The sequence below is a fragment of the Scyliorhinus torazame genome, chromosome 20 (assembly GCF_047496885.1).
Source record: "Scyliorhinus torazame isolate Kashiwa2021f chromosome 20, sScyTor2.1, whole genome shotgun sequence".
NCBI classification, from domain to species: Eukaryota; Metazoa; Chordata; class Chondrichthyes; order Carcharhiniformes; family Scyliorhinidae; genus Scyliorhinus; species Scyliorhinus torazame.
Window position 1 is genome coordinate 31833151 of NC_092726.1, and position 9457 is coordinate 31842607.

The 9457-nt window shown below is 51.8% G+C and overlaps 1 non-coding gene and 2 pseudogenes across 1 annotated transcript; all 3 read right to left on the reverse strand.

Moving 5' to 3' along the window:
- Positions 1–1361: 1361 nt before the first annotated feature.
- On the reverse strand, positions 1362–1527 carry LOC140397290 (U2 spliceosomal RNA; annotated as a pseudogene).
- A 586-nt stretch (positions 1528–2113) lies between these two features.
- Positions 2114–2287, reverse strand: LOC140397342 (U2 spliceosomal RNA; annotated as a pseudogene).
- A 6128-nt stretch (positions 2288–8415) lies between these two features.
- On the reverse strand, positions 8416–8605 carry LOC140397104 (U2 spliceosomal RNA). The gene has a single exon (XR_011936701.1). It is a non-coding gene; the product is annotated as a U2 spliceosomal RNA (small nuclear RNA).
- Positions 8606–9457: the final 852 nt, after the last annotated feature.

The window sequence follows — 9457 nt, forward strand, 5'->3', positions numbered from 1 at the left end:
GAAAAGAGAATTGGTCAATGATGTGGAAGGGAAATAACACTGGTCTGTGAGGGCACTCCAGAGTTGCGAAAAGTTGAGTTACATTTCCAAAACGCTTGCACGGTCACGATGGAACGAATGGCCGCTTCATTTTCTGTGCCACATTTTACTTTGCTCTGATTATCTGGATTGAGGGCACTCACCCGAGCAGATGACACTGGCTTCATTTCCATGGGAGCAGCTAAAATCGAACACGGATGAAAGCGGACACTGCCACAACCTGGACTCGTTCCCGTCGCACCTGTAGTTCTCCTTCCACACTGGGCCGGTTCCCTTTCCAAAGGGAGCACCTCTCATGATGTTCTTTACCGCCCCGCACTGAAGATGCTCACAGATCATACTGGCGGCTTCTAAACCAAAGTAAACATCACACAGCGTCCCCCAGCGGTCTCCGTGTAACACCTCCTCCCGTCCTGAGCACCTGTCCTGGCCACCAACCAATCGGGGACCATGTTGTCCTGTTTCGGATATAAACACGGGCCCACGTAACTTGTAGATATCCATTAGAATAGTCACACGTCAAAAGTAAGGAAAGTAAATTATACCAAGGCACCTATACCCACTGCTCATGTTCACCAAATAATCATTTTAAAGGAGTTAAAATGGTGCGGGACACTTTTAAGAAGCTGCCTCAACTCAAATGTGAGTGTTCATCCTGAAAATCAACCTGATGGAATATTGCCGATTATAGAGTGTTTAAAGGCGACATTGTATAGATTCCAACTAAGTATAAGCTGTTTAATTAAGCAGATCAGTAGGCGGCGATCGCGGGTCAGGATACCCCCCCCCCCCCCCCCCCCCCCACCACCACCCCAGGATGACCCCCGCACACTTACCTGCCAGGTCCCGCTGTGTGTGAGGTGAGTAATTCATGCCGGCAGGACTGGGCAAAGCTTGACGACCACTCGGTCCATCGGGGCCCGGAGAATCGTCGGGGGGGCCTCCTGTTTTTGTTGGGGGCACTTGTGTTGCTTTTCCGCAATTTGTGCCGTGGTGTCTTTTACGGTGGAGGGTGTATGAACCTCCTCTCTGGTCGCCTTTTTAACTCCGCTGCTGATGATCTGTGCATGTGTCGCCCCGCGTTTCGGGAAGGCCCTGTAAAGATGTGTCCCTCCTGCCTGCAGTTTTTGCAGAAGGTCACACTGCAGTTTGCGGCAACATGCCCCGTTTTGTGGCATACTCGTGGCTGTCCCACGTAGTAGAGGTAACCACGATTTACTCCAATAGCTAAATTGGAGGGGGCATGCAGGATGGGTCCGTTGCTGTCTGTTCTTAGGGTCACCTTGACCTGGTGCACACTTGTCCAGATGCCGAAGGTGTCTTTCACTTGCACGCTGTCACTTTTCAGCTCAGCGCACCTGGCGATGAACCATCTCCCAGTCCCAAAAATCAATTTAATATTCGGTTCCTAGAGAGAGGACATATCAGATATTAAACTGATAAGAACAGATCCTACACTTGATCTGAGCCAAAAGGCTGAGAAGCGATAACCCATATTTTCCGTATACCTACATCCAATCAGGATGCCGTTCAGTCTGAATGGAGGGAGTCGAAGAAATCTCCACCTTTGCCGAACAAAGGGCAATCCGTGCAAGCAGCAAATACTGGCGGAATCCAACAGGGGGCAATGTCTAGTCTCCCTGAGCTCCACCCTGGCGTGTTGGTCGTGGAGTCAGGAGAACGAAAAGAGACGCCGTGAAGGTATACCTACATCCAAATCAGGATGCCGTTCAGTCTGTCGCCACACTTCCCTTTTGTGCAGGATGAAGAGATGTGGTAACTGAAGTGAGGAGAAGGTAAGTTGGCATCCGGGGGTGAGGGTGAGTGGCCTGTAAAAAGCAGCAGGAAATCTGTGTGGCATATCAGCCGAAAACGGAGCCTCGCTGCCAAAAGTCCGCGAGTCCATCGGTTCGCAACATTAGTGCACGAAGCTCCCGCCAGCAGAAAAGCTAGCAAGGCTTTGGAGCCTGAAATGCCTTAAATTGGTCAGGATGAGACAACCGGGCAAGAGAGAAAAGGGCAAGCCAGGTTTTGCGCCATTTTCTGCTTTTATACATTTTGCGCCCCAAAGCGGGGTGAAGGCACCATTCCTGGAAGCACTGCAAGACCAGGTCGATGCGTGGAGCGGAAAGAGCAAGCTCCTGGTCTCCGAGTCACAAAAATCAATTTAATATTCGGTCCCTAGATAAAGGACATATCAGATATTAAACTGATAAGAACAGATTTTTTTTTTTTTCCAAAAAAATATACTTTATTCATAAAAATTTATCATGAGCATTACAGAAACATTTCAAATTGTCTTGACTGTACATTTCCGGCAGGGTTACATGTTGCCTTGGCTTTCTTTCATTCAATTTTAATATTGTCGTACACATATCACTCTTTACATTACAATTCCTTCTTAAATATTTAAATCTGGGCAAAAATTTATTGCCCAGACCGAGGGGCTTTACACTGTTACCCGCCCCTCGGTGTACATGTGCTGGAAAGATTTTACACAGTGGTCTTTCCCCATTGCGCCTTGGCGGCAGCTGCCCCAAGCTTGAGTGCGTCCCTCAGCACGTAGTCCTGGACCTTGGAATGTGCCAGTCTGCAACACTCGGTCGAGGACAATTCTTTGCACTGGAAGATCAGCAAGTTTCGGGCAGACAAAAGAGCGTCTTTTACCGAGTTGATGACCTTCCAGCAGCAGTTGATATTTGTCTCGATGTGTGTCCCTGGAAACAGTCCGGAGAGCACAGAGTCCAGTGTCACAGATCTGTTTGGGATAAACCTTGACAAATACCACTGCATCTCTCTCCAGACCTTCTTTGCAAAGGCACATTCCACAAGGAGGTGTGTGACCGTCTCATTTCCCCCACAGCCACTCCGAGGGCAGCGTGCATTGGTGCAGAGCCTTCGGGTGTGCATGAAGAATCTGACAGGGAGGGCCCTTCTCACCACCAGCCAAGCTAGGTCTTGGTGCTTGTTTTAAAGTTCTGGTGATGAGGCGTTCTGCCAGATGACTCTGGTAGTCTGCTCAGGGAACCATCCAACGTCCTCCACGGTCTCTTTTTCCCTGAGGGCCTCGAGGACATTACGTGCTGACCACTGCTTCATTGCCTTGTGGTCAAAGGTGTTTTCCTGCAAGAACTTTTCCACAAAGGACAGGTGGTACGGTACGGTCCAACTACTTGGAGCGTTCCGCGGCAATGAGGCCAGGCCCATCCTTCGCAACACCGGGGACAGGTAGAACCTCAGTATGTAGTGACACTTGGTGTTTGCATACTGGGGGTCCACGCACAGCTTGATGCAGCTGGACACAAAGGTGGCCAACAGGATGAGGGAGGCGTTGGGTACGTTCCGCCGTCCCTTCTCCAGAGGTTTGTACATGGTGTCCCTTCGGACACGGTCCATCTTGGATCGCCAGATAAATTTGAAGATGGCCCGGGTGACTGCTGTGGCGTAGGGTCGGGTTATGGGCCAGACCTGCGCCACGTACAGTAGCACCGAGAGTACCTCACACCTGATGACCAGGGTTTTGCCCGCAATGGAGAGGGAGCGTTGCTCCCACCAGCCCAGTTTCTGTCTTACCTTTCCTATGCGCTCCTCCCAGTTTTTGGTGCACGCCCCAGCAGCTCCGAACCATATCCCCAGCACCTTCAGCTAATCTGACCTGACAGTGAAGGGGACAAAGGACCGGACGGCCCAGTTCCCAAAGAACATGGCCTCGCTCTTGCCACGGTTTACCTTGGCTCCCGAGGCCAGTTCAAACTGGTCGCAGGTGGTCAAGAGCCTGCGCACAGACGCAGGATCCGAGCAGAAGACGGCAACGTCGTCCATGTACAGGGAGGCCTTCACTTGCATGCCTCCACTGCCTGGGATCGTCACTCCTCTTATGCCCGGATCCCTCCTGATGGACTCGGCAAAAGGTTCTATGCAGCACACAAAAAGGGCAGAGGAGAGAGGGCAGCCCTGCCTGACTCCAGATTTGATCTGGAACTTTTCTGATTCCCACCCATTGATTGAGACTGCGCTATAGATGTTTGTGTAGAGCAGTTTGATCCAATTGCGAATTCCCTCCCCAAACCCCATTTTGGAGAGCACATCCACCATGTAGGTGTGTGATATTCTGTCAAAAGCCTTCTCCTGGTCAAGGCTGATGAGGCAAGTGTCCACCCCCCTGTCCTGCACGTAGGCGATCGTATCCCTGAGTAGCGCGAGGCTATCAGAGATCTTCCTGCCGGGTACAGCACAGGTCTGGTCAGGGTGGATCACCGACTCCAGAGCAGACCTGACCCGATTGGCGATGACCTTTGCTAGAATTTTGTAGTCCACATTCAACAGTGAAATGGGTCGCCAATTTCGAATTTCTTCCCTTTCCCCCTTCTGCTTGTAGATGAGGGTGATGATGCCTTTCCTCATGGACTCTGACATGCTGCCTTCCAGAAGCATACTCTCGTACACTTCCAGCAGGTCTGGGCCCATCCAGTCCCACAGAGCCGAATACAACTCAACCGGTAAGCCGTCGCTTCCGGGAGTTTTACTCGTCTCGAAGGACTTGGCGGCCTTTGTCAGCTCGTCCAGAGTTAGTGGTTTGTCCAGGTTTTCCAGCTCGCTGTCGCCTATGACCTCCGTGATAGTCGACAGGAAGGTCTGGGAAACAGTGCTATCTGTTGGCTTCAGGTCATACAGTCCGGCATAAAAGGATTGGCTGATCCTCAGGATGTCAGACTGCGATGACTTTTCAGAGCCATCTTCTTCCTTCAGGCTGCTGATCACAGAGGTGTCTCTGTGCACCTTTTGGAAGAAGAAGCGTGAGCACTTTTCGTCCTGCTCCACGGAGCGGACTCTGGAACGGAAGATAACCTTGGAGGCCTCCGAGGTGTAGAGCGAGGCTTGCTGGCTCTTCACCTCTTGGAGATCCTCCTTGACATCCACCCCCATCGACTGCAGCTGGAGCAAATTTTGCATACTTTTCTGGAGCCTGGACATGACCCCTCGTCTCTCTCTCACCTTTTGAACGCCCTTGAGGATGAAAAACCTCTTGATATTCCCCTTGATTGCTTCCCACCAGAGATGTGGGGCCTCAAAGAGGGGTTTCACGGTTCTCCAACCTTTGTAATCCCTCCTGAGTTCCTCGATGTTCTCAGGGGTCAGCAGTTTTACATTTAGCTTCCACGTCCCCCTGCCTACCCCCTGGTCTTCCTGCAGGTGGCAGTCGGCCAGTAGGAGGCAGTGGTCAGAGAAGAACACCGGCGTTACGTCGGTGGACCTGACCGTGAAAGCTCGGGACACAAAAAAGAAGTCTATCCTGGAGCGGACGGACCCGTCTGGCCGTGACCACGTGTATCTACGCTGCGCGCCGTCTGCAGGGTTGCTGCAGACGTCGAGCAGCTTGGCGTCTTTTACCGTTTCCATCAGGAGTCTGGACGTAGCGTCTAGTTTGCTGTCGGCTTTGCTGGATCGTCCAGCCGCATCGATGATGCAGTTGAAGTCACCACCCAGGATGACCGGCTTGGAGGTGGCCAACAGCAGTGGGAGTTGCTGAAGAACTGCCAGCCGCTCACTTTTTACGGCCGGGGCGTACACATTAATAAGTCTGAGAGGGGTGTTTTTGTATTTCACGTCTGCTACGAGGAGGCGCCCGCCCACCACCTCCTTAACGTCGGAGATGGTGAAGTTGCCCCCCCGCAGCAGAATACCCAGGCCGGAGGAGCGGCAGTCGTTTCCTCCTGACCAGATGGATGGCCCGTGGGACCACCAGCTCGACCAGCGCCTGTAGTTGCTGAGGTGCGGAATTCCGCACTCCTGCAGGAACAGTAGGTCAGCTTTTACATTTGCCAAATAGTTGAGTGTGGCTACACACCGCGAAGTATCTTTGATGCTTCGCACATTTATGGATGCAATTTTTAAACCCATTATAAAAAAGATAGATTTACCAGTCTCAAGAGTCCAGAGTCTATACAGTTGGCTGTTCCAGCTGTTCGATGTTCCCCAGCATGCCGGTGGTGCTCGCAAACTTTAGCACAGTTGCAGGGCTGAGAAAGCTGTTCTGGTCCGTACTGGCCCCGTGATTTTGATGCAGATGCATTGGGGGGGTGATGTAGCCCTGGCGTTCGTCATGGCAGTCAGTAGGTGTTGGGGTTGCAGGCCGGTCTTCACCTGGGTTGTTGCTGCTCGTTACTATCGGGGGTTGGTCTGTGACCTTGTTTCCTTCCCGGTCGGTGGTCTGGGGGGTCTGTGCCTTCCGTTCCACGTTGGTGCTTTGCCTCTTTATTTGAGGCCGATTCTTGTCCTGTTTTCCCTCATCGGATGAGGTGTCGGCGCTAAGTGCGCCGGCTGAGAGGTGTCTCTTTTTGCCACTACCCCTCGGGGGGTTCTTCAGTTAGTTTTTTTGTTTCCGCTTTCGTTTGTCCCTGTTCACTGTTTCCCAGGGCTCTTTATTCTTTGTCCCATCCTCTTCCTCTTCCATTGAGTGTTCCTCATCAGATGGGGCTGGGGTTGGGTTGTCAGGAGGTGCTGGGGCCTCTTCTTTTTGTTGGGGGCCCTTTTGTTGCTTTTCCTCATTCTGAGCCGTGGTGTCTTTTTCGGTGGAGGGTGTATGCACCTCCTCTCTGGTCGCCTTTTTAACTCCGCTGATGATGATTTCGGCGTATGTTGCCCCGCGTTTCGGGCAGGCCCTGTAAAGATGGCCGGCCTCCCCACACAGGTTGCAGCACTTGTCTTCCTTGCAGTCCTTAGTCATGTGTCCCTCCTGCCTGCAGTTCTTGCAGAAGGTCACACTGCAGCTTGCGGCAACATGCCCCGTTTTGCCACAGGTGTGGCATACTCGTGGCTGTCCCACGTAGTAGAGGTAGCCACGATTTACTCCAATAGCGAAATTGGAGGGGGGATGCAGGATGGCTCCGTTGCTGTCCGTTCTTAGGGTCACCTTGACCTGGTGCTCACTTGTCCAGATGCCGAAGGTGTCTTTCACTTGCACGCTGTCACTTTTCAGCTCAGCGTACCTGGCGAGGAACGTGAGCACATCAGACACAGGGACGTGGGGATTGTACGTGTGCAGTGTAACAACCCGATTTCGCTGTGCCGGTAGCGTAAACAGAGGCTCCGCAGTCAGGATCGACAGGGGACTCTGGTCACCTTTTTCCTTGAAGGCGTTCAAGAATTTGATGCACGCTGCGACGCTCTTGAAGGTGACATCAAAGAAACCATTCTTTGGGAAGTTTTGCAAGCAGAAGATCTCTGTTGCTTTAAACCCACAACACTCGAGCAGCACCCTCTTCACGAAGTGTTTCCGGTTCAAAGGTGACTCTCCCTCCATTTTCTTTACTGTGACTCGGACAGTGTTTCGCACTCCCCAGCCTGGTGGTCGGGATGCAGCTGCATCCATAGCTCGTACGTTGGGTGTGAAACTGTATCGGCGTTAGGCCTAAACCCGAGGTTTAGGACAGCATGTAGATCCACCAATAGCAGCCAAGCTCCAAACGTTTCCTCTTTGACGACTTCAATCCCTCCGAGTTCTCCAATCCACGATCGTCATCGAGATCCTCAGCTTCCCTCGATCAAATGAGACTACACTTGATCTCAGCCAAAAGACCGAGAAGCGATAGCCATTATTTTCCGGCTATGGCTCTTGTCCTCCTCGTCCACCGACATTCAGGAGCACCTTGCTGCGCTCGACTGTGCTTTGGAACTTTTAGTCTACGGTCACTGTTGGTCAAGAGGCCTCCAGCTTGGCCGAGCACGGTGGAGTCTGTGCATGCAGAACCAGTAAAACACAATAGGAAGACATCGTCTGGCAAGCCGCCCCCTGTCGTCACCAGATTAAATGGAGACGCTGTGAAGTCCCAATGACACCCAACGGAGGGAGTCGAAAAAATCTCCACCTTTGCCGAACAAAGGGCAATCCGTGCAAGCAGCAAGTACTGGCGGAATCCAACAGAGGGCAATGTCTAGTCTCCCTGAGCTCCACCCTGGCGTGTTAGTCGTGGAGTCAGGAGAACGAAAAGAGATGCCGTGAAGGTATACCTACATCCAAATCAGGATGCCGTTCAGTCTGTCGCCACACTTCCCCGTTGTGCAGGATGAAGGGATGTGGTAACTGAAGTGAGGAGAAGGCAAGTCGGCATCCGAGGGTGAGAGTGAGTGGCCTGTAAAAAGCAGCAGGAAATCTGTTTGGCATATCAGCTGAAAACGGAGCCTGGCTGCCGCAAGTCCGCGAGCCCATAGGCTCACGACATTAGTGCGCGAAGCGCCCGCCAGCAGAAAAGCTAGCAATGCTCTGGAGCCTGAAAATGTTTTAATTGGTCAGGATGAGACAACTGGACAAGACAGAAGAGGGGAAGCCAGGTTTTGCGCCATTTTCTGCTTTTGCACTATTTGTGCCCAAAGCGGGGTGAAGGCACCATTCCTGGAAACATTGCAAGACCAGGTTGATGCCTGGAGCGGAGCAAGAAAGCCCCTGAACCATCTCCGTGTCCCAAAAATCAATTTAATATTCGGTCACCCGAAGGGGACATTCCAGATATTAAACTGATAAGAACAGATACTACACTTGATCTGAACCAAAAGGCCGAGATGCGATAGCCCATGTTTTCCGGCTATATCCAGAGTTATCCTTTTACCCTTAATGAGCTGGTAAAATTACTTAGGACGTTCGTTCATTTTACCTGCCTGTATCCTTTCTTGTACCGTTTTTGCTCTCCTAATTTCCTTAAGTTCCCAGTCCACATTGCGACCCCGGCCCCGGGTCACTGGCCGCGTGGAGTTTGCACGTTCTCCCCGGTTCTGCGTGAGTCTCACCCCACAACTCAAAGATGTGAGAGGTAGGTGGATTAGCCACCATAAATTGGAAAAATAATTGACTACTCTAAATTTTAAGAACTGTGTATTTCATTGTAAAACAAAAAAGAGGCTGTCAGAGACCCCAGAGATTGTCCTACACGGTGAATCTGTGCAGTGCAGAGTCCAGGAGGCTGCAATCCGGTGTCACAGTAGTTTGCACGCTTGCCTCAGCGCGCCAGCAACCCAGGTTCAATTCCAGCCTAGGATGTCTGTCCATGTGGAGTTTGCACTTTCTCTGACACGGTTTCCTCTGGGTTCTCTGTTTTCCTCCTACAGTCCAAATATGTGCAAGTCAGGTGGATTCGCCGTGCTAAATTGCCCTTTAGGTTAGTTTGGGTTGCGAGAATGTGGATAGGGTGGCGGTGTGGGCTTAAATAGGTTGCTCTTTCTAAGGGCTGGTGCAGACTCGTTGGGCCGAATGACCCGCCTTCCGCTCTGTCGGGATTCTATGATTCTATAAAGAATCGTAACCTGCATTCGAGCCTGACGTGGGATTTCGAAACAATCCAAGGCGAATGGCACAGGCAGATTGGCTTCTGAAGTACAGCTTGGGTCAGTGGGTGTGGACAGTGGTTGGGAAATGAAACACATA